General features: G+C 44.1%; 1 protein-coding gene across 1 annotated transcript in view; it reads left to right on the top strand.

Annotated features, from left to right (window-relative positions):
- NRXN2 (neurexin 2) overlaps positions 1 to 27,193 on the top strand; it is a 619,785-nt gene that overhangs the window by 87,571 nt on the left and 505,021 nt on the right. The gene's annotated exons all lie outside the window — the stretch shown is intronic.

Below are 27,193 nucleotides of genomic sequence, written 5' to 3'. Positions count from 1 at the left end.
CGGAGAGGGGCGGTATACAAATCCAATAAATAAATAAATGAATGAATGAATGAATGAATGAATGAATGAATGAATGAATGAATACTATTCTTTTGTCTAGCTGTTATAATAATAACAGAGTTGGAAGGGACCTTGGAGGTCTTCTAGTCCAACCCCCTGCTTAGGCCGGAAACCCTACACTCCTTCAGACATATAGTTATCCAACACCTGCTTAAAAACTTCCAGTGTTGGGCCATTCACAACTTCTGGAGGCATGTGTCTTGGTGTGCAGTGCTCTATAGCGTCGTTTTGAGGGTAGGAGTTGAAACTATTTATGTCCAGGATGCGAGGGGTCAGTAAATATGTTCACAGCCCTCTTTTTGACTCGTGCAGTTTACTGGTCCTCAATGGAAGGCAGGTTGGCAGCCATGGTTTTTTCTGCAGTTCTGATTCTCCTCTGAAGTCTGTGTCGGTCTTGTTGGGTTGCAGAACCAAACCAGACAGTTATAGAGGTGCAGGTGACAGACTCAATGATTCCTCTGTAGAACTGGATCAGCAGCTCCTTGGGCAGTTTGAGCCTCCTGAGTTGGCGCAGAAAGAACTTTCTTCGTTGTGCTTTTTTGATGACGTTTTTGATGTTAGGTGACCCTTTTAGTTCTCTAGATACAACAGAACCTAGAAATTTGAAGGCCTCTATTGCTGATACTATCTAATTTATCTAATTTATCTAATTTATCTATCTATCTATCTATCTATCTATCTATCTATCTATCTATCTATCTATCTATCTATCTATCTATCTATCTATTGGATTTGTATGCCGCCCCTCTCCGGAGACTCGGGGCGGCTAACAGCAACAATAAAACAGTGTACAATAGTAATTTGGTATTAGAAATGATTAAAAATCCATTAATATAAAAACCAAACATACATACATACATACATACCATGCATAGAATTGTAAAGGCCTCGGGGGAAAGAGGATCTCAATTCCCCCATGCCTGGCGGCAGAGGTGGGTTTTAAGTTGTTTACGAAAGGCAAGGAGGGTGGGGGCAGTTCTAATCTCTGGGGGGAGTTGGTTCCAGAGGGCCGGGGCCGCCACAGAGAAGGCTCTTCCCCTGGGTCCCGCCAGGCGACATTGCTTAGTTGATGCTGCTTCCTAAAACCTAAATTTTGTCATGTGTGTCTACCACCATTCATTCTCCATTTTCTTCTTTTATAGTGACTTATGATTGTTTTTCGTATAACATCGTTGGCGGCATCCTTCTCCCAGGGTCACAAAATCAAAATTACGTGGCTTGAATTGAACTGACTTGTATTGGTAACAGTTGGGTAGCCACTGAACCATGGTTATTGCAACCCAGTCTCAATGTGTTGCTGGCTGGGGAATTCTGGGAGTTGAAATCCACCCATCTTCAAGCCTCTAAGCCAGTGTTTCCCAACCTTGGTAACTTGAAGACATCTGGACTTCAACTCCCAGAATTCCCCAGCCAGCATTCGCTGGCTGGGGAATTCTGGGAGTTGAAGTCCAAATATCTTCAAGTTGCCACGGTTGGGAAACACTGCTCTAAGGCTCTGAGGTTAATGCTCTAATAGATACCCTGCCCGTCAGTCCTTTCTGGCACATCATTTTGTTTGAAGCAACTCAGTGCTGGCTCACTGCCCCCTGCCTTTACTTTCACCCCCCTGCTCCATGCATTGGCATTGCCCAAAAGAAGGGCATGCTCAGTCTTTTGCCTGGTTAATGCCAACCTCCAGGGGGGGAGGGAATGGGAGGCTGTGCACCTGCCACAAATGACAGCCTTGGCCCATTTTTGGTCTGCACAAAGCCATTGCACTTGCGAGAGCACACTCGGCCGTCCAAAAAAAAAATTGATCTGGGTTGAAAGTAGCCAAACCTTTGAAGGAAAGTAGCCAAACTGTTGTAGGAATATAACAACAAGTACAGCGGTACCTTTACTTAAGAACACCTCTACTTAAGAACTTTTCTAGATAAGAACCGGGTGTTCAAGATTTTTTTGCCTCTACTCAAGAACCATTTTCTACTTAAGAACCCGAGCCCGGAAAAATTTCCCAGGAAATTTGAGAGCGGCACGAAGGCCCGGCCAGTTTCCTGCCATTCCCCCTGGGTTTCTCTCTCTGGCGCAGTGTATGGGAGGCAGCCTCGCGCCAGATGTATGGGAGGCGCGTGCTCCTCCTCGCCGTCTCAGAGTCCCTCTTTTTCTTTTTAAGCCTTAAAGTTTTGGATTTTTTTTATTCCCCTCCCCTCACCTTCTTCTTTCAGCAGCGACTCTCCTCCTCTTCTTCTTCCTCCTCCTCCTCCCACCCAAATTCTGAGCTTTTATTTCTTTCCTAATGGGTTTGCATGCATTATTTGCTTTTACATTGATTCCTATGGGAAAAAATTGCTTCTACTTAAGAATGTTTCTACTTAAGAACCTGGTCATGGAACGAATTAAGTTCTTAAGTAGAGGTACCGCTGTATATCACAACTCATTTAGTGACCAAAGTTACAACAGCACTGGGAAAAAAGGATCTTAGGATCGTTTCTCACAAGGACAAAATTCCCAGAATCTCCATATGGTCACGTGATCAAAATTCAGGCACCTGACAACTGACTTGTATTTATGTCTGCTGCTGTGTCCCAGGGTCAGGCGATCCCCTTTTGCGACCTTCTAACGAGCAAAGTCAGTGAGGACCCGGATTGTGGGGGCAATAGCCTAGCTCTTTTAAAAAAGTGCTATTGCTAACATGTTGTAAGCCGCCCTGAGTCTAAGGAGAAGGGCGGCATATAAATTGAATGAATGAATGAATGAATGAATGAGTGCTCCTTGACCAACTCTTGCAATGATAGATTCTGAGGAGGATGAACCAAGCCCATGTTGGTACCCTGGGCCAGTGGTGTTGCCAGGTGATGCAGAGATTGAGAGTGAGGGAGAGATAGACCTGGATGAACCTGAAGGACCACCGGAGGTGGCAGATATGCCAATGACAGTAGGGCCTGACTTAGAGGAGGAGGAAGATCATGACCTTTTGCTAGATGCCTGCTTTAGAAGACTAAGAAAAAGACAAGAATACTTGTATGGGAAGAGGAAGTAGTCTGTAGTTTATAACTCTAGGAAATTGTTGACCGCTCCCCAAAGGAATTTAAGGGTGGTGGATGGGAAATTCGGGGTGGAGCTTCAACATTTTGAAATGGAGTCGGTTGATGTTTGAGGTTTCAGCCAGGTTACGCTAGCCAACTGTTATTTCCCTGCTAAAATCCCTGTGGGCGGAGATGCTGAGAAGCTGTAAAAGTAAGTCAATGAAACCGGGGACTCCTTATGTCATGAAGGAATTCACAATTACCTTTGATCTTTGGCAGCAGCCTTTCTGCTGGACTGTTATCCTTTCATCACTCTCAAGCTGCTTCTTAAATCTCCATGGTGCCCACAAATCGAGGAAAGGGGATATCTCATTTTGTGACTGTGAGGCAAGCAATAAAACTCATGGCGGACTAGTAACTTCCAGTGGTGAGCTTCAAAAATTTTAGCAAGGGGTTCTCTGCCTCATTGCTGGGTGGGTGTGGCCATGGTGGGCGTGGCCTAGTTACCCTTTTATCCCGTGGTGGTGGTGGTGGGTGTTTTTGCCCTTCTCGGGCTCTGGAGGCTTTCATTGAGCTTCCTGGAGGGCAAAAACAGTCTCTCCAGTCTCCGGAGGCCCTCTGGAGGCGAAAACAGACTTCCCAAACTTCCAGTAGAACATTTTTCGCTCTCCCTAAGCCTCCATGTGCACCCTGAACTTACCTGCATGGGCAGAGGTTGGTTCCTCCCCCAGTGAAGGGCTACAGATTTTTTTACTATCACACTGTGGGCGTGGCTTATTTTGGGGAGGAGCATGTGACGGGGGGCGGCGGCTTGACGATCATGTGACTAGGATGGCTTAAAGGTCATGTTATTGGCTTAAATGTAGCCAACTTGACATCACTCACGTCAAGGGTTAGGGTTAGGGTGCCTGGCCTATCCTCAACTCAAAGAGTTACAATTCCCCTCTCTCCCTCTAGTCTACAGAAAGGGGCGGCATACAAATCTAATAAATAATAATAATAATAATAATAATAATAATAATAATATTTACTATTATTGAGCACCCAAAATATACCATTTAATTCTATGTATATATGCCATATGTGTACATACATATTACACAAAGGCACACACAAATATACATTACCTACTATATAAACTGTATGTGTATGTACATACAAACACACACGCACAGCTCTTCTAAAGTTATACATATTCAACCTCATTTACCGTGATAGGAAAAACAGACCCAGAGCCCAGAAGGGAAAAAAAGAAGGGAAAAAAAATATCAAAATTTTGCTACCGGTTCTGTGTACCTGTAAAAGCCCATCACTGTTTCTCCCGGTTCGGACCGGTTCGCCCAAACTGTCGGCGAGATAAGTTAAAACTCATCCTTGCGTGCGGGCACTCCTAGGAGGGGAGGGGGTGTTTGGGCAGGGTCAGCCAGGAGTGGGATTTGGGGGGGGGTTTCTCCGAACTGCACAGAATCTTAGCTAGAGGTTCTCCCGAACCCCTGCGGACCCTCCAGCCCTTCAATGGATTTGCTTGCGTCAGGCCCGAAACAAAGCATCATTGCTCTCGTATGTGGCGTTCAACTCGGCCCTGGAGATTCGGCGTTTCCTCGTCTGCCTCTTGGGTGACAGCTACCCATCAATGGATTTGTACAAGACGTTAACTGTGGAATTTACCTGTTTAACATCAGGAGTCACAAAAGGACCCAAAGGAGGAATTTGAACGATTGCAGCAGGGGAAGAAAAGGCAAAAAAATAAATAAAAAATCAAGTCGGTTAAAGTGAAGCAAGTATAACAGGTTGTGACAGCTGCAGATCAGCTGTCAGTGATGCCCCGTGGTGTCTTGTGAGTCCTTAACTTACGGCCACGAACTTACAACGTTAAGTGAGACATTTGTTAAAGGAGGTTTCCCCCCATTTTACAACTCTTCTTGCCCCGTTGGTGAAGTGAGTCGCTTCGGTTGTTAAATCAGCAGTGTCACGATACTTCAGGGGCTGCCCCAAAGAAGAGGGAGTCAAGCTATTCTCCAAAGCACCTGAGGACAGGACAAGAAGCGATGGGTGGAAACTAATCAAGGAGAGATCCCGTCTAGAACGAATTTCCTGACGGTGAGAATAATTAACCAGTGGAACAGCTTGCCACTTGAAGTTGTGAATGCTCCATCCCTGGAAGTCTGGAAGAAGAAGAATCTGTCTGAAATTGTATAGGGGTTTCGTGCTTGGACTAAAAGGCCTCCAAGGTCCGTTCTGTTCCGTTCTGTTCTGTTCTGTTTTGCTCTGCTCTGCTCAGCTCTACTCTACTTTACTCCGTCCTTCTGAGGTGGGTAAAATGAGGACCCAGATTGTTGGGGGCAAGAGACTGACTCTGTAAATTGCTTAGAGAGGGCTGTAAAATCCTTCCTTCCTTCCTTCCTTCCTTCCTTCCTTCCTTCCTTCCTTCCTTCCTTACTTACTTACTTACTTACTTACTTACTTACTTACTTACTTACTTACTTACTTACTTACATGGTCCTACAATGAAATATTATCCAGGATTGCAATTCCTAACATACCTTCCTTCCTTCCTTCCTTCCTTCCTCCCTTCCTTCCTTCCTTCCTTCCTTCCTTTCTTTCTTCCTCCCTCCCTCCCCTCTGGCTAGAATGTAGTATTGCAGGCAAAGTCTGCCCACAGGAGTTCGATCCTGACTGCCTGCAGAGTAACATAGCTTTCCGTCCTTCTAAGGTCGGTAAAACGAGGACCCAGATTGTTGGGGGCAAGAGGCTGACCACTTAGAGAGGGCTGTGAAGCACCGTGGAGCGGTGTATAAGTCTAAGGACAACTGGTATGGCTCCTGGTCCCCCAGGATCATGTGATCCCAATTTGCGGCCCTCCAAGTGGCTTCCGGCAAGCGAATCCATGGGAGAAGCCGCAGTCTTTTAACATCTGTGTCTAGCGATTCACTTAACAACCGTGGCCCCCCAAAAAAAGGCCGTTAAAAAGTGATTGCAATCCATTTAACAACTGCCCTATTTTGTGCAGTGAAAATTCTGGATGCAATTCTCGTCGTAAGTTGAGGACTACCTGTAGAGTCTTTCCTTGCTGCAGGACAAGCGGTTTTTTGCACAAAATCTAAAGGAAGTGTGGAAAAACATAAGTGTGATGCGCTGAAAGCCAAGTGACGAATACAGATTCATAGAAACAACTGTTTTGTCTTCAAATGGCAGACGGAGATCGTTCAAGATGTCTGTCGGCAGGTTCTGTAATCATTTCGTCGGCTTTCACTTCCCGTCTTTCAACCGCTGCTAGGCCCTGTCTGTTGCTATGTTGCTGGAGAGCGGCTCTCTCAAGATTTGGTTCCTCGAATGGGGTTTTTAAGACAAAAGGGGGGAAAAAGGGAAAAATAATTGGTCCACTTAGTGAACTTCCACTAAAAAAAATGAGTTCCAAGAATGATTTCGTAGGTGGAGGGCTGCTGTTATCTGTGGCAGTCAAAAATAAGAAATGAAATTAAACATTTTGATTCCAAAGAGAACAGTCCTCATCAACCAAAGGAACGTAAGGCAGCCAGACGTGGAGCTGGGTACCACAGATTCCATCATCCACTTAGCCACCCCAGTCATTTCTCTCCTCTAAATTTCTGCTTGGTAGGAAACGCCAAAGCCGCGATTCCAAAACCATATTCCAAACCTTGGAATACAGTGTCCAGTATTAGAATAGAATAAAATAACGGAGTTGGAAGGGACCTTGGAGGTCTTCTAGTACAACCCCCTGCTTAGGCAGGAAATCTTATACCACTTCAGACAAAATGGTTATCCAACATCTTCTTAAAAACGTCTAGTGTTGGAGCATTCACAACTTCTGGAGGCTAGTCAGTTAGTTAGTTAGTTAGTTAGTTAGTTAGTTAGTTAGTTAGTTAGTTAGTTAGTTAGTTTACTTACTTACTTTCTTACTTACTTACTTTTACTTACTGTTGTGGTTAGCTCTGGCCCATCTCCTGCCCCAAGGAATGTGCAGGTAGATGTGGGGGTGACATCCACATGCCGCAGGCCTGTTTTGCTCCCGATGGAATCTGCCGACGAAGCCTCCTCTGACCAAAGAAGCATGAGTGACAGGGAAGAGGGGAGTTTGGCAGACAGCACAGGAGATCAATCATCTGTATCATCCTTGGATTCTGAACAAGAATTAATGACACATCCACGCATGCGTAGAGTGATGCATAGGAGAAAATGAGGCCACCTGTGTTTGGGTTGGGGCTCCAGTAATTAGGGCTGCTGCTATAAATAGCAGCGTGTGGGTTTGACCGTTGTGGAAGAGTATCTGATTGCAGTTCTTCAGGAATCGTGTGTTGCTGTTTTTTGGACTTTGTTGGTTGATTTTTCATGCCTTTGAAACCAAAGCAGAGCAAAGTGTGTGTGTGTCTCACTTCGTTGGAAGAAGAAGGGGTGTGAAGTTTCTTCACAGCTGCTAGCTAAGTACTTAAAGACTGCTTAAGGGAAATTGTACAGACTCCCCGTTTGTTTTGGAACGAGTGCTCTTTGCCATACAAAAAGGGTGCTTAGTTTCTTTTGAATTTTGTGATAAAGAACATTGTTTTGAATTTTCAAATGTGTGTGTGTCTGAAATTTGTACCCTTGAATTTTCGGGAGGTTCCTACCAGAGAGCCCGGCAGAACACTTACTTACTTACTTACTTACTTACTTACTTACTTACTTACTTACTTACTTACTTACTTACTCACTTACTCACTTACTCACTCACTCACTCACTCACTCACTCACTCACTCACTCACTTACTTATTAGAGTTGGAAGGGATCTTGCAGGTCATCTAGTCCAACCCCCTGCTGATGCAGGAGACCCTACATCATGCTAGTCCAATAGGAGTCCAGTCCTTTCTTGAAAGTATCTAATGTTGGAGCGTTCACCTCCTCTGCAGGCAAACCGTTCCACTGGTTGACCGCTCTCACCATCAGAAAGTTCCTCCTTATTTCCATTGATTAATTTGTTCTCGCTGTCAGGAAATTTCTCCTTAGTTCTAAGTTGCTTCTCTCCTTGCTTAGTTTCCACCCATTGCTTCTTGTTCTGCCCTCAGGTGCTTTGGAGAATAGCCTGACTCCTTCTTCTTTGGGGCAACCTCTGAGATATTGGAAGACTGCTATCATATCTCCCCTGGTCCTTCTTTTCATTAAACTAGACTTACCCTGTTTCTGCAACCGTTCTTCATATGTTTTAGCCTCCAATCCCCTATTCATATTTGTGGCTATTTTCTGCACTTTTTTGGTCACCACAATGTAAAAAGGATATTGAGATTTTTTGGAAAATGTGTGGAGAAGAACAATAAAGATGATTAGGGGGCTGATAACTAAAACATATGAAGAACGGTTGCAGGAACTGGGTTTGGATAGTCTAGTAAAAATTTGAACTAAGGATGATGTGACAACAGCCTTCCAATATTTGAGGGGCTGCCATAAAGAAGGGGGGGGCGTTCAACCTTTTCTCTAAAGCACCTGAAGGCAGAACAAGAAGAAGATAGAAATTAATAAAGTTTAGAAGCAACCTAGAACGGAGGAGATATTTCTTAGATCTGTAGGTCAGCGGTTCAAATCTCATCACCGGCTCAGATTTGACTCAGCTTTCCATCTTTCCGAGGTGGGTAAAATGAGGACCCGGATTGTGGGGGCAATAGGCTGGCTCTGTTAAAAAGTGCCATTGCTAACATGTTGTAAGCCGCCCTGAGTCTAAGGAGAAGGGCGGCATTAAAAAAATGAGTAAGTGAGTGAATGAATGAATGATAAATAGATAGTTAGATAGATCAGTGTTTCCCAACCTTGGCAACTTGAAGATATCTGGACTTCAACTCCCAGAATTCCCCAGCCAGCATTTTATATGTTGTGAGCTGCCCTGAGTCCTCGGATAGGGGCGGCATAAAAATCAAATAGATGATTGATAGATAGATAGATAGATACATAGATGATTGATAGATAGATAGATAGATAGATAGATAGATAGATGATAGATAGATGATAGATAGATAAATAGATGATAGATAGATAGATAGATGATAGATAGATAGATGATAGATAGATAGATGATAGATAGATAGATAGATAGATAGATAGATAGATGGATGGATAGATAGATGATAGATAGATAGATAGATAGATAGATAGATAGATAGATGATAGATAGATGATAGATAGATGATAGATAGATAGATGATGGATAGATAGATAGATAGATAGATGATAGATAGATAGATAGATAGATGATAGATAGATAGATAGATAGATAGATGATAGATAGATAGATGATAGATAGATAGATAGATAGATAGATAGATAGATAGATAGATGATAGATAGATAGATAGAGATGATAGATAGATAGAGAAAGAAAGAGAGAGAGAGAGAAATTTCCTGACAGTGAGAACAATAAACCAGTAGAATGACTTCCTTCCAAAAGTTATGGATGATCCATCACTGGAGGGTTTTAAATAGAGACTCATAGCCATTTGTCTGAAATAGTACATAGGGTTTCCTGCCTGGGCAAAGGGTTGGACTAGAAGACCTCCAAGGTCCCTTCTAACACTTGTTTTGTTCTCCAGCCTGACTTATTCTAGACTGGGTCTTGAAATCTGGCTAGTTTTGCTTTAGAGTTTGGAGAAGTTATTATTATTATTATTATTTAAGGTTAGTTAAGGAATGCAGGACGTAAAGCAAGGATTATTTGATGCTTAATGAGGCAGTTTAGATGCAGGAGCTTGACCCGAGAGGCAGATCCTGAAATGCTCACCCAGAAAAGCCTGGCCCTCTTTTTTCAGCTATGTTTATTGGGTTTAATTTATATATGTCCACACTTGGCTTTTAAGAAATCTGCTCATTAAGATACATGCATTAGAAATACAGTGGTAACTCTACCTAAGAACGCCTCTACTTAAGACCTTTTCTAGATAAGAACCGGGTGTTCAAGATTTTTTTGCCTCTTCTCAAGAACCATTTTCTACTTAAGAACCCAAGCCCAGAAAAATTTTGCAGGAAATTTGAGAGCAGCACGAAGGCCCGGCCAGTTTCCTGCCATTCCCCCTTTAATCCTGGTCATCTCGGGCTTTTAAGGGCTGCCAGAGGAGCCTTTCGGTGGCGCTTAAGGAGGCTTTGGCAGTCCAGAGCAAACAAAGCATTTTCCTTTCTCTGGGCGCTTGGAGAGGGAATAAACCTCTGCCAGCGCCCAGAGAAAAGAAACGCTCCCTTCACTCTGGGCAGCGACTGTCCTCCTCCTCTTCTTCCTCCTCCTCCTCCTCCCACTCAAATTCCGAGCTTTTATTTCTTTCCTAATGGGTTTACACGCATTATTTGCTTTTACATTGACTCCTATGGGAAAAATGGCTTCTACTTAAGAACGTTTCTACTTAAGAACCTGGTCACAGAACGAATTAAGTTCTTAAGCAGAGGTACCACTCCATGGACACAGATTGCATTATTGTGTGTTTAACCTGGTTTCTGACTTACAATTAATTCCTGACTGATGACCACAATTGAGACTGGATCTGAAATCCAGCAGGTTCTGACAGGTTCTGGAGAACCGGTAGCAGAAATTTTGAGTAGTTTGGAGAACCAGCAAATACCACCTGTAGCTTGCCCCAGAATGAGGTGGGAATGGAGATTTTGCAGTATCTTTCCCCTGCCACGCTCACAGAACCTATAGTAAAAAAAAAAAAAGGATTTTACCACTGGACTGGATCGTTTGTTGCTAAGTGAGGTGGTTGTTAAGTGAATAATCACCGGACCATGCTCAATTTTACAATCCCTTTGCCACGCACGGGGGTTTGTTTACTTCTTTATAAAATTGATATGGGCGCCGTCTCTCTCTGCAGCGTGAATCCATTAGAGCCAATCACGCTGTCGTTAAACAAATCTTACTTCCCCATTGCTTGTTGGAAGCCCCCTGGAGGGGCAAAAACGCAGACGCTGATCACGTGGCTCCAGAGAAACAACTTAGAACTAAGGAGAAATTTCCTGACAGTGAGAATAATTAACCCGTGGAACAGCTTGCCACCAGAAGTTGTGAATGCTCCAACACTGGAGGTTTTTACGAAGAGATTGGACAAGCATCTGTCTGAGGTGGTATAAGGGTTTGTGCTTGAGTAGGGGGTTGGACTTAAGGCCTCCAAGGTCCTTTATGTGACCGTGTGTGTGTGTGATCGTGTGTGTCACTAAATAGTTGTAAGTGTGAAGACTGGTTTGTCAGGCAAGTTTTTTTCAGCACTGTTGTAATTTTGAACGATCATTAAGCAAATGTTCGTAAAGTCAAGGGCTACCAAATTTCTGGGTGCACATTAAACCTTAAGACAACCCAATGGGCTGAATTCATGTCTACAGTGGTACCTCTACCTAAGAACGCCTCTACTTATGAACTTTTCTAGATAAGAACTGGGTGTTCAAGATTTTTTTGCCTCTTCTCAAGAAACATTTTCCACTTACAAACCCGAGCCTCCAAAACTGTAACCGGAAAAGGCAGGGAGAAGCCTCTGTGGGGCCTCTCTAGGAATCTCCTGGGAGGAAACAGGACCGGAAAAGGCGTGGAGAAGCCTCCGTGGGGCCTCTCTAGGAATCTCCTGGGAGGAAACAGGACCGGAAAAGGCAGGGAGAAGCCTCCGTGGGGCCTCTCTAGGAATCTCCTGGGAGGAAACAGGACCGGAAAAGGCGTGGAGAAGCCTCCGTGGGGCCTCTCTAGGAATCTCCTGGGAGGAAACAGGACCGGAAAAAGTGTGGAGAAGCCTCTGTGGGGCCTCTCTAGGAATCTCCTAGGAGAAAACAAGACCGAAAAAGGTGGGGAGAAGCCTCCGTGGGGCCTCATTAGGAATCTCCTGGGAGGAAATGGGGCTTCCACCCTCCCTGTGTTTTCCCCAATCGCACACATTATTTGCTTTTACATTGATTACTATGGGAAAAGTTGCTTCTCCTTACAAACTGTTCTACTTAAGAACCTGGTCACAGGACGAATTAAGTTCGTAAGTAGAGGTACCGCTGTATTTGGTCATCCAAAACCTCTTCCAAAGAGCACACTGATCAATGCATCTGGTTGTGTGAATCTGTCTACGGCGTCTCGATTTAGCTTGGCGGAAACTATTGTGTGAATACCGCCACCGAGGAAGTTGCCATGATGTATGTGTTTTTGAGGCCTCGGTATTAATTATTTGTGGACTCCTTAAACACAGCACGTAGCATGAATTAGTACGTTGCTTGAACGGAGCGCATTAATTAATTTCAGCCTTTTAGCCAGCCTCCTTTGAACGTTCGTGTGTCTGCTTAAGGTTGCCGTATCGTGTAATTGTTTGTATTCTGCCTTGATCGACCAGCCGTTCCGTCAACTTTTATGTCATTGTTACCTGCTTTGATCTTGACTGACAGCCGAAAAGCCACATAGGATGCAAATAAATGAGGAGTTTTTTGGGGTGGGTGGGTGGGCGGGTTTGCAGTAGGCAGGGCTGATTGTGTGATGTCAGATTGTCCTGTTGTGCTTTAAGGACAAAGGGGGGTGAAAATGTCAATGAGGGGTCTTCGGAGAGGGGCGGCATACAAATCTAAATAATAAATAAATAATGAAGAAATTTAGAATCACACATCTTTTTAGCTTATTTATTTCTCTTTGATATCCTCGGACAAGACTACAAGCTTGACTCAGCCTTCCGTCCTTCTGGGGTTGGTTAAATGAGGACCCTATGAAGCACCATGATCTAGTATATGTCTAAATGCTATTTCCGGATACATATAAGCAAAGTAACGTAGGAGGACTAGATAAGATATCAGAATATACTGTGGCAATTTAATGAACCAGATAAATGAATGAAGACACGTCTGTATAAAACAGTAGTTTACTCTTAAGTGAAAAATATCTTCAGTCTATTTACAGAAACTTTACTTGCAAGTAGATATTCAACCAATCCAGGTTACAAGTAGATACAAAACCAATCCAGGTTTCTAGTAGATACTAAACCTATCCAGGTTTCTTCTTATTGATTGATTGATTGATTGATTGATTTGATTTGTATGCTGCTGAGATTTACTATCTCAGTTCTACTCAATATCTAACTCACACTCAAACTGCTCTAGCTACCACCATCAACATCTTATTGATTGATTGATTGGCTGGTTTGATTTGATTTGATTTGTATGCTGCTGAGATTTACTATCTCAGTTCTACTCAATATCTAACTCACGCTCAAACTGCTCTAGCTACCACCATCAACATATTATTGATTGATTGATTTGATTTGATTTGTATACCGCTGAGACTTACTATCTCAGTTCTACTCAATATCTAACTCACGCTCAAACTGCTCTAGCCACCACCATCAACAGCAAATGACCAACGACCAAACCAAGACCAACAAGGGAATAGTGAAGTTGCTTTGCATCTTATAATGCTCTGGCCCAATCACATTGCAGTTCCCACCCAATGACTCAGCATGAGCATACTTTATATTCTACATTACCTTAATACATTTCAACTTTTACCTTACAATGAAATATCACCCAGGATTGCAATTCCTAACCTTCCTTCCTTCCTTCCTTCCCTCCCTCCCTCCCTCCCACCTTCCCTCCTTCCTTCCTTCCCTCCCTCCCTCCTTCCTTCCTTCCTGCCCTTCTTTCTTCCTTCTTTCCTTCCTTTCCTCCCTCCCTGCCTCCTTCCCTCCCTCCCTCCTTCCTTTCTTCCTTCCTTCTCTCCCCCCTCCCTCCTTCCTTCCTTCCCTCCCTCCCCAGTGGTTAGAAAGCAGTATTGCAGGCTAACTCTCCCCACAGTCAGGAATTTGATCCCGACCGACTCAAGGTTGACGCAGATTGTTGGGGCCAAAAAGCTGACGCTTAGAGAGGAATGTCAAAGCCCTGTGAAGCAGTATATAAATCTGCAATTAAAGTGCTAAAGTGCAATTGCTATTGGAGCCCCGATAAGTAAGGAACTAATCACACCTAAAACCAATGTCTTATTGTGAAGGAAAATGAGAGACAGGTAGTCCTTTAACTTATGGTTGTGAGCCACCCCGAGTCTACGGAGAGGGGTGGCATACAAATCTAATAAATAATAATAATAATAATAATAATAATAATAATAATAATAATTATTATTATTATTATTATAATCATTCATTTAGTGACTGCTTTCAATTATTACAGCATTGAAAAAAGTGATCTACAAACCCTTTTGAGATTACTGCATCCCTGTGGTTACATGATCAAAATTTGGGCACTTAACAATTGATACATAGCGTATTTTTCGGAATATAAGACGCACTGGAGTATAAGGCACACCTAGGGTTTTGGGGAGGGAAATAGGGAAAAGAATCTGCTTGTCAGGTATCCATCTGGCTAGCGTCCTTAGTCTGGTCAGCTTCAGCACATTATTTTATCCCATGGTTAGGGCTTTACTCATAGAGAGTAACAATGAAAGAGCTTGCAAGCCAGTAAGAGCTGGGAACATCATTAGCACCTGGAAAGAAACATTGGAGCAAGTAGAGCAATGGAAAAAACCCTGCAAAGACTTAGGGCTTGCAAGGTAAGAGTTGGGAAGATCGTAAGCACCTGGTTAGGGCTGAAAAAAATGCTACATTCAGAGTATAAGACGCACCCAAATTATCAGCTTCTTTTAGGGAGGAAAAAGGTATGTCTTATACTCTGAAAAATATGATAGTTATGATGGTTGCAGCACCCAGGATCATGCGATTGCCATTCGTGACCTTCCGACACGGAAAGAAGACGGATTCGCTGAATGACCCCAGCAAAAAAAAAAAGGAAGTCACAAAATCAGCTGCAACTCACTTAATGAACACTATCGGAAGTTCCAGTCCCAATTCTGGTCATAAATTGAGGACTGCCTGTCACTGTTTCAGATGGTGGAATTTGGGAAGTGTCCTTCATCGCTTGTAGATGCTACAAAATATATTGCAGTATGAGTCGTCCTCGACTTACAACAGTTCATTTAGGGACCGTTCAAAGTTATAACGTCGCTAGGAAAAAAGTGAACTTACCACCATTTTTCACACTCGCGACCTCTGCAGCGTCCCCAGGGTCACTTGATTAAAATCCAGAGGTCAGTCAATCTGTTCCTACTTGTGGTCGTTCCCGTGTCTTCCTTTTGCGAACCTCTGACCATCAAAATCAATGGGAAAGCCCGGTTTATTTTACAGTGGGGTTACTAACGCATCAACTGCAATGATTCACTTAACAACTGTGGCGAGAAAGGTCGTAAAAACGGAGCGAAACCCATCCCTCAAATGTCTCACTTAGCAACCTGGGGTCCATGATGCTTACAAGTCGAGGACGACCTCTTCCGCATTCCCACCATTGAAAATTCACCGGCTTTCCATTCCGATTGTTCCACATGCACAAAGGGAAGAGGGGACCAGCCTCAATGTTGCTCCAGGCACACCGTTAATCGTTTAGATCGGCACTTGAGACAGGCAGGCGCAGAGAAACGCAGCGTGTCTGCTCTGAATGCCTCCAGCCGCCCTCAACTTCCACAGTAAAGACTTGGCTGAAGTTCAGGGCCAGATAAAGAAAATTCCCAGGATGAAGCTAAAGGATTAGATGCTCCATAAACGAGCGGGGACGAATCCTGCACCGAGCCTAATAGAGATCAGAAGTTTACATTTTGTATTTATTTGGCACTGGTGCTCGGCTAGGAAACTGTGTGATTGGGCTGGATAAATTGACAGTTAAAGCTTGAAAATTAAGGAACAGTTACGATTGGGCTTGATGCATTGACACTTAAAGCTTGAATATTTATGTAGAATGTGTAACTCCTTAGCATCAGAGTGCGCTAATATAAGGCAACTGGCAGTTGGGACAGAGTTCATTTCATGTGGGGAGGGAGAGTAAAACTATTTAGCATGACAGCATGTTAATATAAGTCAACTGGCAATTGGAACAAAGTTCTTTTCAGGTGGGGAGGGAGAGTAAAACGTCTAACTCCTTAGCATCAGAGCATGTTAATATAAGGCAACTGGCAGTTGGAACAAAGTTCTTTTCAGGTGGGGAGGGAGAGTAAAACGTTTCAACCTTATCCAGTTGAAGATGGGTGGACTTCAACTCCTAGAATTCCCCAGCCAGTCATGCATGTTAAATAAACTGGGATTCCACATTGACTTTGCTGGAGGGATGTGGCAACGGTCATAAGTAGAAAGAGATGGCCTGACCACTGAATTTTAATCGTGGTATCCTGGGGACGCTGCAAAGGTGAAAATTGTTCATGTCACCTTTATTAGTGTAATAACTTTGAACGGTCCCTAAATGAACCGTTGTAGGTCGAGGACGACCTATACTGTAATGAAGGCTGTAATGAAGCGATGAAGGCCACTTCCCAAAGTCCACCATCTGAAACAGTGACAGACAGTCCTCAGCTTATGACCAGATTTGGGATTGGAACTTCCGACAGTGTTCATTAAAGTAGGTTAAAGCTGATTTTGTGACTTCCTTTTTTTTTTTTTTGCTGTGGTCATTCAGTGAATCCATCTTCTTTCCATGTCAGAAGGTCACAAATGGCGATTGCAACCGTCATAGTTACATATCGATTGCTAACTGCCCAAATTTCGATTATGTAACCCCAGGGATGCAGCAGCAATGACATAAGAGAGGGAGGGCAGTTTGTAGGTCACTGTTTTTCCAATGCCGTGATAATTTCAACCTAGTTTAGGATACCGAGTCCCCATCCTACCCTGATGCCACAGATCTGTGCAAGGATTGTAAATTCAGGCAATTTACAGGAAGGGAGGGAGGGAGGAATGTGGAGTGAATGGAATGATTTTTTTAATGGTTTTTGGGGGGGCTTTCTAGATTTTTACTTAGTTAATTGGATTACATTATGTATTGAATATTTTATATGTTGTGAGTCCTCGGATAGGGGTGGCATAAAAAGCAAATAGATAGATAGATAGATAGATAGATAGATAGATAGATAGATAGATAGATAGATAGATGAAGATAGATAGATAGATAAAAGATAGATAGATAGATAGATAGACAGACAGATAGATAGATAAATAAAAGTTAGATAGATAGATAGATAGATAGATAGATAGATAGATATAGATAAAAAGATAGATAGATAGATAGATAGATAGATAAAGATAGATAGATAGACGGACAGACAGATAGATAGAATAAAAAGTTAGTTAGATAGATAGATAGATAGATAGATAGATAGATAGAGATAGATAGATAGATAGATAGATAGATAGATAGATAGATAGATAGAAGATAGATAGATAGATAGATATAGATAAAAAGATAGATGGATGGATGGATAGATAGATAGATAGATAGATAGATACATAGATACATAGATAGATAAAAAGATAGATAGATAGATAGATAGATAGACAGACAGATAGATAAATAAAAAGATAGATAGATAGATAGATAGATAGACAGACAGACAGACAGATAGATAAATAAAAAGTTAGTTAGATAGATAGATAGATAGATAGATAGATAGATATAGATAGATAGATAGATAGATAGATGATAGATAGATAGATAAAAGATAGATAGATAGATAGATAGATAGACAGACAGACAGATAGATAGATAAATAAAAAGTTAGATAGATAGATAGATAGATAGATAGATAGATATAGATAAAAAGATAGATAGATAGACAGACAGACAGACAGATAGATAAATAAAAAGTTAGATAGATAGATAGATAGATATAGATAGATAGATAGATAGATATAGATAGATAGATAGATAGATAGAAGATAGATAGATAGATAGATAGATATAGATAAAAAGATAGATGGATGGATAGATAGATAGATAAAAGATAGATAGATAGACAGACAGATAAATAAAAAATTAGATAGATAGATAGATATAGATAGATAGATAGATAGATAGATAGATAGATAGATAGATAGATAAAATATAGATAGATAGAAAGATAGATAGATAAAAGCACTTAAGACTTATATACCAGTTCACAGTACATTACAGCCCTCTTTAAGATGTTTACAGACTCAGCCTCTTGCCCCCAACAGTCTGGGTTCTCATTTTCCCAAACTCGGAAGGATGGAAGGCTGAATTACTCTTCAGCTAGTCCGGATCGAACTCCTGACTTGTGGGCAGAATTTGCCTGCAATACTACATTCTAACTCAGGGTATTGTGTGAATGGATCTCAAGCCAGTCGGGTCAAGCAAGCTATGCCAATGCAAAAAACCCCACGTTGGTATAAGCCCAGTTTTATTTATTTTCTTACATATTAGGGCTTCGCTTTGGGAAATATGAAAGACTATTTTTGAACAGATATACAAAGGGAGATTTTTCTCCTTGGTGCAATTTCTCCCCTCGCTCCCCAAGTCACTGCCAGCTCCCTAAATAACTGGTGGTTAGAAATTGAAACACATCCAAGGCAATATTCGCAGCCCCTGAAGAATGGCTACAGTGTGTGTGTGTGTGTGTGAGAGAGAGAAAGACAGAGAGAGAGGGAGGGAGAGGGGGGAGGGAGGGGGGAGGGAGAGAGGGGGGAGAGAGGGGAAGGGAGGGAGGGAAAGGTGAAGAATGGAGAGAGAGGGAGGAGTGGGAAGAGAGGGAGAGGGGGGAGGTAGGGGGAGGGGGAGAGGGGGGAGAGAGGGGAGAGGAGGGGGGAAAGGAAGTGAGTGGGAGAGGGGGGAGAGAGAAGGGGAGAGAGGGAGGGAGGGGGAGAGGAAGGGATAGAGTGAAAGAGGGAGAGAGGAGGAGAGGAAGAGACAGGGAGAGAGAGTGAGAAGGAGGGGAGAGAGAGGGGGGAGTGAGGGGGAGAGGGGGGAAAGGGTGGGAGAGGGGGGAGAGAGAGGGGGGAGGGAGGGGAGAGGAAGGGAGAGAGTGAAAGGGGGGAGAGAGGAGGAGAGGAAGAGACAGGGAGAGAGGGGTGGAGGAGGTAGGGAGAGGGGGGGGAGAGGGGGAAAGGGAGGGAGAGGGAGAGGGGAGAGAGAGAGGGGGGGAGAGAGGGAGGGAGGGGGAGAGGAAGAGACAGGGAGAGAGAGGAAGAGAGTGGGAGGGGCAGGGAGGGGGAGAGAGTGTGGGACAGAGAGGGGGAAGGGAAAGAGAGAGAGACAGACAGACAGACAGACACTGGATTTGCAATTTCCACATTTGACCCATTGTAGGACTTTGTGTGATGAAGAGTGAAGGACAGGTGAACGCAACCTTTCGGCGCGTGTGTCTGATAGATTGATTGCTTCTGGAATGGTTGTGGTCTCTCGTGTGTGTGTGTGTGTGTGTGTGTGGACGTACAGAGCAGCAGCACAGGAGAACGAGAGCCCCTTTTCGCTTCTGTCCAATCGGCTGCTCCCTTTGGAAGCAGCTGCCGATGCAGCCACCGAAGCTGAGACGGTGATCAATGGGGACGAATGGGGGGGCACAACTCTGCGAATGGCAATGCCATTACAAGTAGGATGTAGCATCCTTTGACTGGAGGACAGGGTGGGTGGGGGTGGGAGATGATCAGGGACCCCCTTTGCCCCCTTTCTGCAAGCTTGTTCGGCCCAGCAATCCTTGCAGGAGAAGGAGCTTTCACGGGAAACCGAGAAGAGGGGCAGCCATTTTGTGAGTGTGACAGCATCCGCATTTTCCAGCCTGGGCTGCTTTAAGCAGTGTGGACTTCAACTCCCAGAATTCCCCAGCCTTTATCACTTGAGAATTCTGGATGTTGAAGTCCACTGCATCTGGTCTAGATGATCTCCAGGGCCCCTTCGCAGCTTTTACCCTCCGCCATTCTACGTGAGGACTTCTGGGCATTGAACTGAGGCCAAAATTCACGTTACTCTAAGTAAGAAATGTGTTAAGTTTTATTTATTTTTATTTATTTTATTTATTATTTAGATTTGTATGCCGCCCCTCTCCGCAGACTTTGCCCCATTTTACGACTTTTCTCGCCAGTTTATGAAACGAATCATTCCAGTTGTTATGTTAATAACCCGGTTGTTAAGTGAATCTGTCTTTCCCATTGACTTTAATTTTTGGAAATTTGCGTTAAGTGAATCACGGGATGCTGCAATGTTTCCAAATTCGAGTCGGTCGCTAAGCGGCCAAATTTTGATCATGTGACCACAGGAGATGCTGAAACAGCTGTAAGTGTGGGAAACAGCTGTAACTTACTTTTTTCAGCACCGTTCTAACTTCGAACGGCCACTAAACGAAACGGATGTAAATCAGACCCAGCCGCTGTGGCCTAGAGGTGGAGCTCTTGCCTCACAATCAGGAGGTTGCAAGTTCGATCCTAGGTAGGGGCAGATGTAGCGTCTCCCGGTTGGGCAGAGGGTTGGACTAGATGACCCGCAAGGTCCCTTCCAACTCTGCTTATCTGTTACTGTAGGTAGGGACTCTCTGCATTGAACAAATTGTGGGTTACCCCATAAATCAAACTGGTTTATTTTCTGTCGGGCTCTCTGGTAGACTCCTCCCAAAAATGCACAGGTACAAATTTCAGACACACACACGTTTGAACATTCAAAACAATGTTCTTTATAATGAAAATTCACTTAAACCAAGCCCTCTTTTGGTATAGCAAAGAGCACTGGTCTCCAAACAAACTGGTAATTGGTACAAGTCCCTTATCAGTTCTGTGATACTTAGCTTGCAGCTGTGAGGCAATTCACAGTCCTTCTCCTTTCACAAAGTGAAACACACTTTGCTCTGGTTTAGTTTCAAAGCGGGGAAAAATCAGCGCACAAAAGGTCAAAGTCAGTAAAGCAGTCATGAAACACAATGATCAGATAATCCTCCACAATGGCCAAACCCACAGGCTGCTCTTTATAGCAGCCTCACTAATGACCACAGCCCCACCCAACCACAGGTGGCCTCATTTTCTTTGATAATAATCTCTCAGTTGTTGTTGCCTATGCATCGCTCTCCCCATGCGTGGCTGTATCATTAACTCTTGTTCTGAATCCAAGGAGGAGCTAGATAATTGATCTCCTTCTGAGCTGTCTGCCACACTCTCCTCCTCCCTGTCACTCATGTCTTCTTGGTCAGAGGAGCCTTCATCAGCAGATTCCACCAGGGGCAAAACAGGCCTGCAGCATGTGGATGTCTCCCCCACATCCACAGTCCTTGGGGCAGGACCTGGGCCGGAGCTAACCACAACACTGTGCATTGAACAAATTGTGGGTTACCCCATAAATCAAACTGGTTTAGAGTGATTTGCAAACCCGATTGGTATAAGATCTACCGCTTGGCTATTCTGCTTTGCATTGGGTTATTTTTCAAAGGCAAAATCATGTATTCTAGGATTATTCACTTACCTTCCCCTAATTCATTGCCCGGAGGCCTTCGCTTACTCACCATGGTTGACCAGTAACAAGCCTGGCTTGGCTTCTTTGTCTGCCTTGCGGCCCGGGGAAACATTCTTGATTTTTCAATGCCTAGTTATTTTTGTATTATATCTGCATTTTTACCCGCTGTGGACCCCAGGCAGTAAAATAGCAGGTCATATAGACCAGGGAAGGGATGGACTGATCATTAATCTGGAATAAGTGATGTGGAATAATAAAACTCCGCATTGTATATTACAAACATAGGCAAATGGGGAAGTCAGTACGGCCGGGCACTTTTTAGCTTCAAATAGAATCAGCTCAGTGCCTGTGGTTTTATTTATTTATTTATTTATTCGGAGAATTTATATGGCCGCCCACTCGCTTTCTGTGACTCTAGGCAGCTTATAAAAGTAAATAAAAATAAAACCCCAATGTACAAAGAATAAAATAATAATAATAACAATAACAATCTGCGGAGAGGGGCGGCATACAAATCTAAATAATAAAAATAATAAATAATAAAATAAACAATAAACAATAAACAATAAACAATAAATAAATAAACAATAATAGTAATACAGTATTCCCTCGATTTTCGCAGGGGGATGCGTTCCGAGACCGCCCGCGAAAGTTGAATTTCCTCAAAGTAGAGATGCGGAAGTAAATACACTATTTTTGGCTATGAAAAGTATCACAAGCCTTTCCTTAACACTTTAAACCCCTAAATTGCAATTTCCCATTCCCTTAGCAACCATTTAGATTACAGTGGTACCTCATGATACAAACCCTCGTCTTACGAACAACCCGAGATACGAACCCGGTGTTCAGAAATTTTTTGCCTCTTCTTACAAACTTTTTCCTTCTTACGAACCCGCCACCGCCGCCCCGCCACCCTGCTGTTTTAAAAGGTGACAGCCGGGCAGCGGGGCTTCCCAGCGGCCTTCTGAACGCCGAACCCGGAAGTTTGGCAAAAGTTCGGGTTCTGGAGGCCGCTGGGAAGCCCCGCCGCCTGGCTGTCACCTTTTAAAACAGCCGGGGGGCTTCTCAGCGTCCTCCTGAACCCGAACGCCAAACCCGAACTTCCGGGTTCAACGTTTGGGAGGCTGCTGAGAAGCCCCACAGCTGTTTTAAAAGGTGACAGCGTGGAGCAAAGGGAGGCTCAAACCGCCGGCGGCGTGGAGGAATGGGAAGCTGAAGCCGCTGGCAGTTTGAGCCTCCCTTTGCTCCACGCTGCTTCGCCCTGCCTGTCCTCCTGGCTCAAGCGGGCGGCGGCAGACCGCCTTTGTGTGTTTCGCTGGGAGGGGGAGCAGGAGGACCTTCCTAACTCCCTCACCCCAGCACTTCATCCAGGACAACAGGCAGGACGAAGCAGCATTCAGCAAAGGGAGGCTCAAACCGCCGCCGGCTTCAGCTTCCCATTGCTCCGCCGCCGCCGGCAGACCGCCTTTGTGTTTTTGGCTGGGGGGGGAGCAGGATGACCTTCCTGACTGCATGGCATCCTGCATGCAGGATGACATGCATGGCAAAGGGGCGGGGAGGTTCGGGAGGCTCAAGCCTCCTTCGGTGGTGGCGGCCGGTTTCTGATTTTTGGGCTTGCACGCATTAATCGCTTTTCCATTGATTCCCTTGCTAAACAATGTTTCGTCTTACGAACTTTTCACCTTACGAACCTCCTCCCGGCACCAATTAAGTTTGTAAGACGAGGTATTACTGTATTACTCACCATGTTTCTTTATTAAAGTTTATTTAAAAAAATATTTATTAAAGGTGGACGAAAGTTTGGTGATGACATATGACGTCATCGGGTGGGAAAAACCGTGGTATAGGGGGGAAAACCGCAAAGTATTTTTTAATTAATATTTTTGCAAAACCGTGGTATAGACTTTTCGCGAAGTTCGAACCCGTGAAAATCGAGGGAACACTGTAATAACAACAACAACAACAACAATAATAATCCATCTACCCTCACTTGGGATTGCCCTTTCGGTATGTAAAACGTGGCATTGATTCAGGATACAGTAATGAGGACCGGAATCTCATTTTCTTATAATCAGCCACTTGGCTTCACACTCGAGCGACGAGTGGGCTCTAAATTGGACAAATGAATAAGACGGGCAGTCCTCGACTTACGACCACAATTTATTCCCCTCCTTTTTTTACTTGCTAAGCGAGATGCTTGTTAAGTGAGCTTTGCTTCGCGTTACCACCTTTCTCGCTCGCAGTCGTTAAGTGAATCCCTGCAATTGTTAATTCAGTCACACGGTTGTTAAGTGAATCTGGCTTCCGTCACAAAAGGAGATTGCATGACCGCGGTAGACACTGCGATTGTCATAAATATGAATCCATTGCCAAGCCTCTGAATGTAAACCTTGTGCGCGCGGGGAAGCTGTGATTTGTCGTTAAGTGTGAAAAATGGTCCTCCAGTGCTGTTGTTGCTTTAAATGGTCACTAAATGAACTGTTGTAAATCAAGGATGACCTGTATTCTATCAGGGAATGCTATTTTATTCTATTTTTATTTTATTATATTAGATTGATAAACCGCCGACTCCAAAATGGACTCTGGGCGGCTCTCCTAGAATGGAGAGATTTTGCCTTTTTTTTTTCAGCCTCTCTTTCTCTCCAACTCTTTTTCATGGAGGACTAAATAGGCAAACTGCAGCGTTACCTGTACCAGAAGCCATTGAACGAGGTTGATTTAAATCTGGGGTTACATTTAAATCCTTGGAGGTTAATTGACTGGGTCAGCTGATGCTTTGTAATGAGTTCCTGCAAGGCATCAATCTTGCTTGATGAGGTCAGTGTACCTCTACTTACGAACTTCATTCATTCCGTGACCAGGTTCTTAAGTAGAAAAGTTTGTAAGAAGAAGCAATTTTTCCCATAGGAATCAGTGTAAAAGCAAATAACATGTGCGATTGGGGAAACCACAGGGACTACAGGCCCTGTTTCCTTCCAGGAGATTCTTAGAGAGGCCCCACGGAGGCTTCTCCCTGCCTTTTCCAGCCCTGTTTCCTCCCAGGAGATTCCTAGAGAGGCCCCACAGAGGCTTCTCCCCGCCTTTTCCGGCCCTGTTTCCTCCCAGCAGTTTCCTAGAGAGGCCTCATGGAGGCTTCTCCACACCTTTTCCGGCCCTGTTTCCTCCCAGCAGTTTCCTAGAGAGGCCCCATGGAGGCTTCTCCCCGCCTTTTCCGGCCCTGTTTCCTCCCAGCAGTTTCCTAGAGAGGCCCCATGGAGGCTTCTCCCCGCCTTTTCCGGCCCTGTTTCCTCCCAGGAGATTCCAAGAGAGGCCCCATGGAGGCTTCTCCCCGCCTTTTCCGGCCCTGTTTCCTCCCAGCAGTTTCCTAGAGAGGCCTCATGGAGGCTTCTCCCCGCCTTTTCCGGCCCTGTTTCCTCCCAGCAGTTTCCTAGAGAGGCCCTATGGAGGCTTCTCCCCGCCTTTTCCAGCCCTGTTTCCTCCCAGCAGTTTCCTAGAGAGGCCCCATGGAGGCTTCTCCCCTCCTTTTCCGGCCCCTGTTTCCTCCCAGCAGTTTCCTAGAGAGGCCCCATGGAGGCTTCTCCCCGCCATTTCCGGTCCTGTTTCCTCTCAGGAGATTTATGGAAAGGCCCCACGGAGGCTTCTCCCTGCCTTTTCCGGCCCTGTTTCCTCCCAGGAGATTGCTAAAGAGGCCCCACGGAGGCTTCTCCCCGCCTTTTCGAGTTAAAGTTACGGAGGGTTGGGTTTGTAAGTGGAAAATGGTTTTTGAGAAGAGGCAAAGAAAAGTTCGTAAGTAGAGGCGTTCTTAGGTAGAGGTACCACTGTACAGTGTTTCGGAAACAGGGTTGGCATACATCACTTCACCAGATTTAGCCAAGCCAGGCAACAATACAGATCTTGTAAAGTTTGGGTTAGTTTCTTTCTGGCTTAACTTGTGGAAAGTCTTCGGAGAGGGGCGGCATACAAATCTAATAAATAAATAAAAGTCGGCTTGTTGGGCTAGTTTCTTGTTTAATCAAGTGAGCGAATTGGTCTCCTGTGTGTTGTCTGAACGCAGCTTCCTCAATGTTCCCAATGGCTTTGTACCTGCACCCTCTCATCCAAGGTTGTCAATAGTGCCGTTGCTTGGTGTTTGTTGCGTTGCCTTTTACACAGATGTGGTCTTGTGGTTTATTCATGGAGAACTCTGGTTTTGATTTTGCCTGGAATTCACTACGCGACTCCGTGGTTCCTTCTCCATACTCCAAAAACTTTAACCTTAGACTGTCAACCTCTCGCCATTCCTAAGAAGTCCATAAGGGGTGTGCATAAGCGCACCATTGTGCCTACTGTCCTATTATTCAAATTACCTATACTTACTTTGCTTATGTTTATGTACCTATACCTGCTATCTTGTACATGTTCAACATATTTGGAATACTGTGTCCACATTTGGAAAACCGTGTCCAGTTCTGGAGAGCTCACCTACAAAAAGATATTAATAAAATTGAACAGGTCCAAAGACGGGCTGCAAAAATGGTGGAAGGTCTTAAGCATAAAACGTATCAGGAAAGACTTCATGAACTCCATCTGTATAGTCTGGAGGACAGAAGGGAAAGGGGGGACATGATCGAAGCATTTAAATATGTTAAAGGGTTCAATAAGGTCCAGGAGGGAAGTGTTTTTAATAGGAAAGTGAACACAAGAACAAGGGGGCACAATCTGAGGTTAGTTGGGGGAAAGATCAGAAGCAACGTGAGAAAATATTATTTGACTGAAAGAGCAGTAGATACTTGGAACAAATGTCCAGCAGACATGGTTGGTAAATCCACAGTGACTGTATTTAAACATGCCTGGGATAAACATATATCCATTGTAAGATAAAATACAGGGGATAGTATAAGGGCAGACTAGATGGACCATGAGGTCTTTTTCTGCCATCAGTCTTCTATGTTTCTATGTTTCTAATCGGGAATGGTATCAGTAGATTAACGACATAAAATTTCTGTTTTGCTGTTGATTGAACTTCAGACAGTGAGTTGGGGTAAAGATCAAAAGCAGCGAGAGAAAATATTACAGTATTTGACAGAAAGAGCAGTAGATGCTTGGAACAAAATTCCAGCAGACGTGGTTGGTAAATCCACAGTGACTGTATTTAAACCTGCCTGGGATAAACATAGATCCATCCTAAGATAAAATACAGGGGATAGCATAAGGGCAGACTAGATGGACCAGGAGGTCTTTTTCTGCCCTCAATCTTCGATGTTTTTATATTTCTATAAATAAATACAAATTTTGGTTTGGGGAAAATTATCCTCCTGTTCCTAAGCCCCCTGAGGGTGGAGCTGCAGGGTTGCCTCTCCCTCGCCAGCACACTGACCCCCCCCCAAAAAAGTTTTAAAACAGGACAAGGGGCTCCCCACACCCCCACCATCCCACGCCCGGGGCTCCACTAACCATTTTCCTTCCCAGAATCGCTCCCGCTGCATCTTACCGTCTGCAAACATGGACAATCTCCTGTTTTAAGGCTGCTTGGTTTTCGTTTATTTTCAAGCTTTGTTTATAACCCCCCCGGAAGGAAAAAAAAAGCATTTTTCTCACCAGGCGATACAGCATCTGCCTTAAATGCTTTTTTTTTTAAAGCATATAATCCCGTCCCCCCCCAAAACCCCAAACATTTATTTTCACCCCCAACCCTTAATTCCTTCTTGTTATTGCTTGGTTCTCTCTGGCTCTGTCCGGGATTTTAATTTTTTCCCCCTCCTTTCCTTTCTGTTTGTTTCGGCATCCGGCCCTCAATTCCCTTCCCTCCTCTCTCTCTCTCTCTGCTGGGGGTTTGGATGCCTGTCACAAGTTAAAAAAATGCTTTTAAATTGTGGCAAAGAGGGGACAGAAAACCCTCCCTTTTTCCGTGCGTT

Source organism: Erythrolamprus reginae, chromosome 13 (genome assembly GCF_031021105.1).
Source record: "Erythrolamprus reginae isolate rEryReg1 chromosome 13, rEryReg1.hap1, whole genome shotgun sequence".
Taxonomy (NCBI): Eukaryota; Metazoa; Chordata; class Lepidosauria; order Squamata; family Dipsadidae; genus Erythrolamprus; species Erythrolamprus reginae.
The sequence above is the reverse complement of the archived record's forward strand: the minus strand, read 5'-3'. Positions and strand labels throughout refer to the sequence as shown.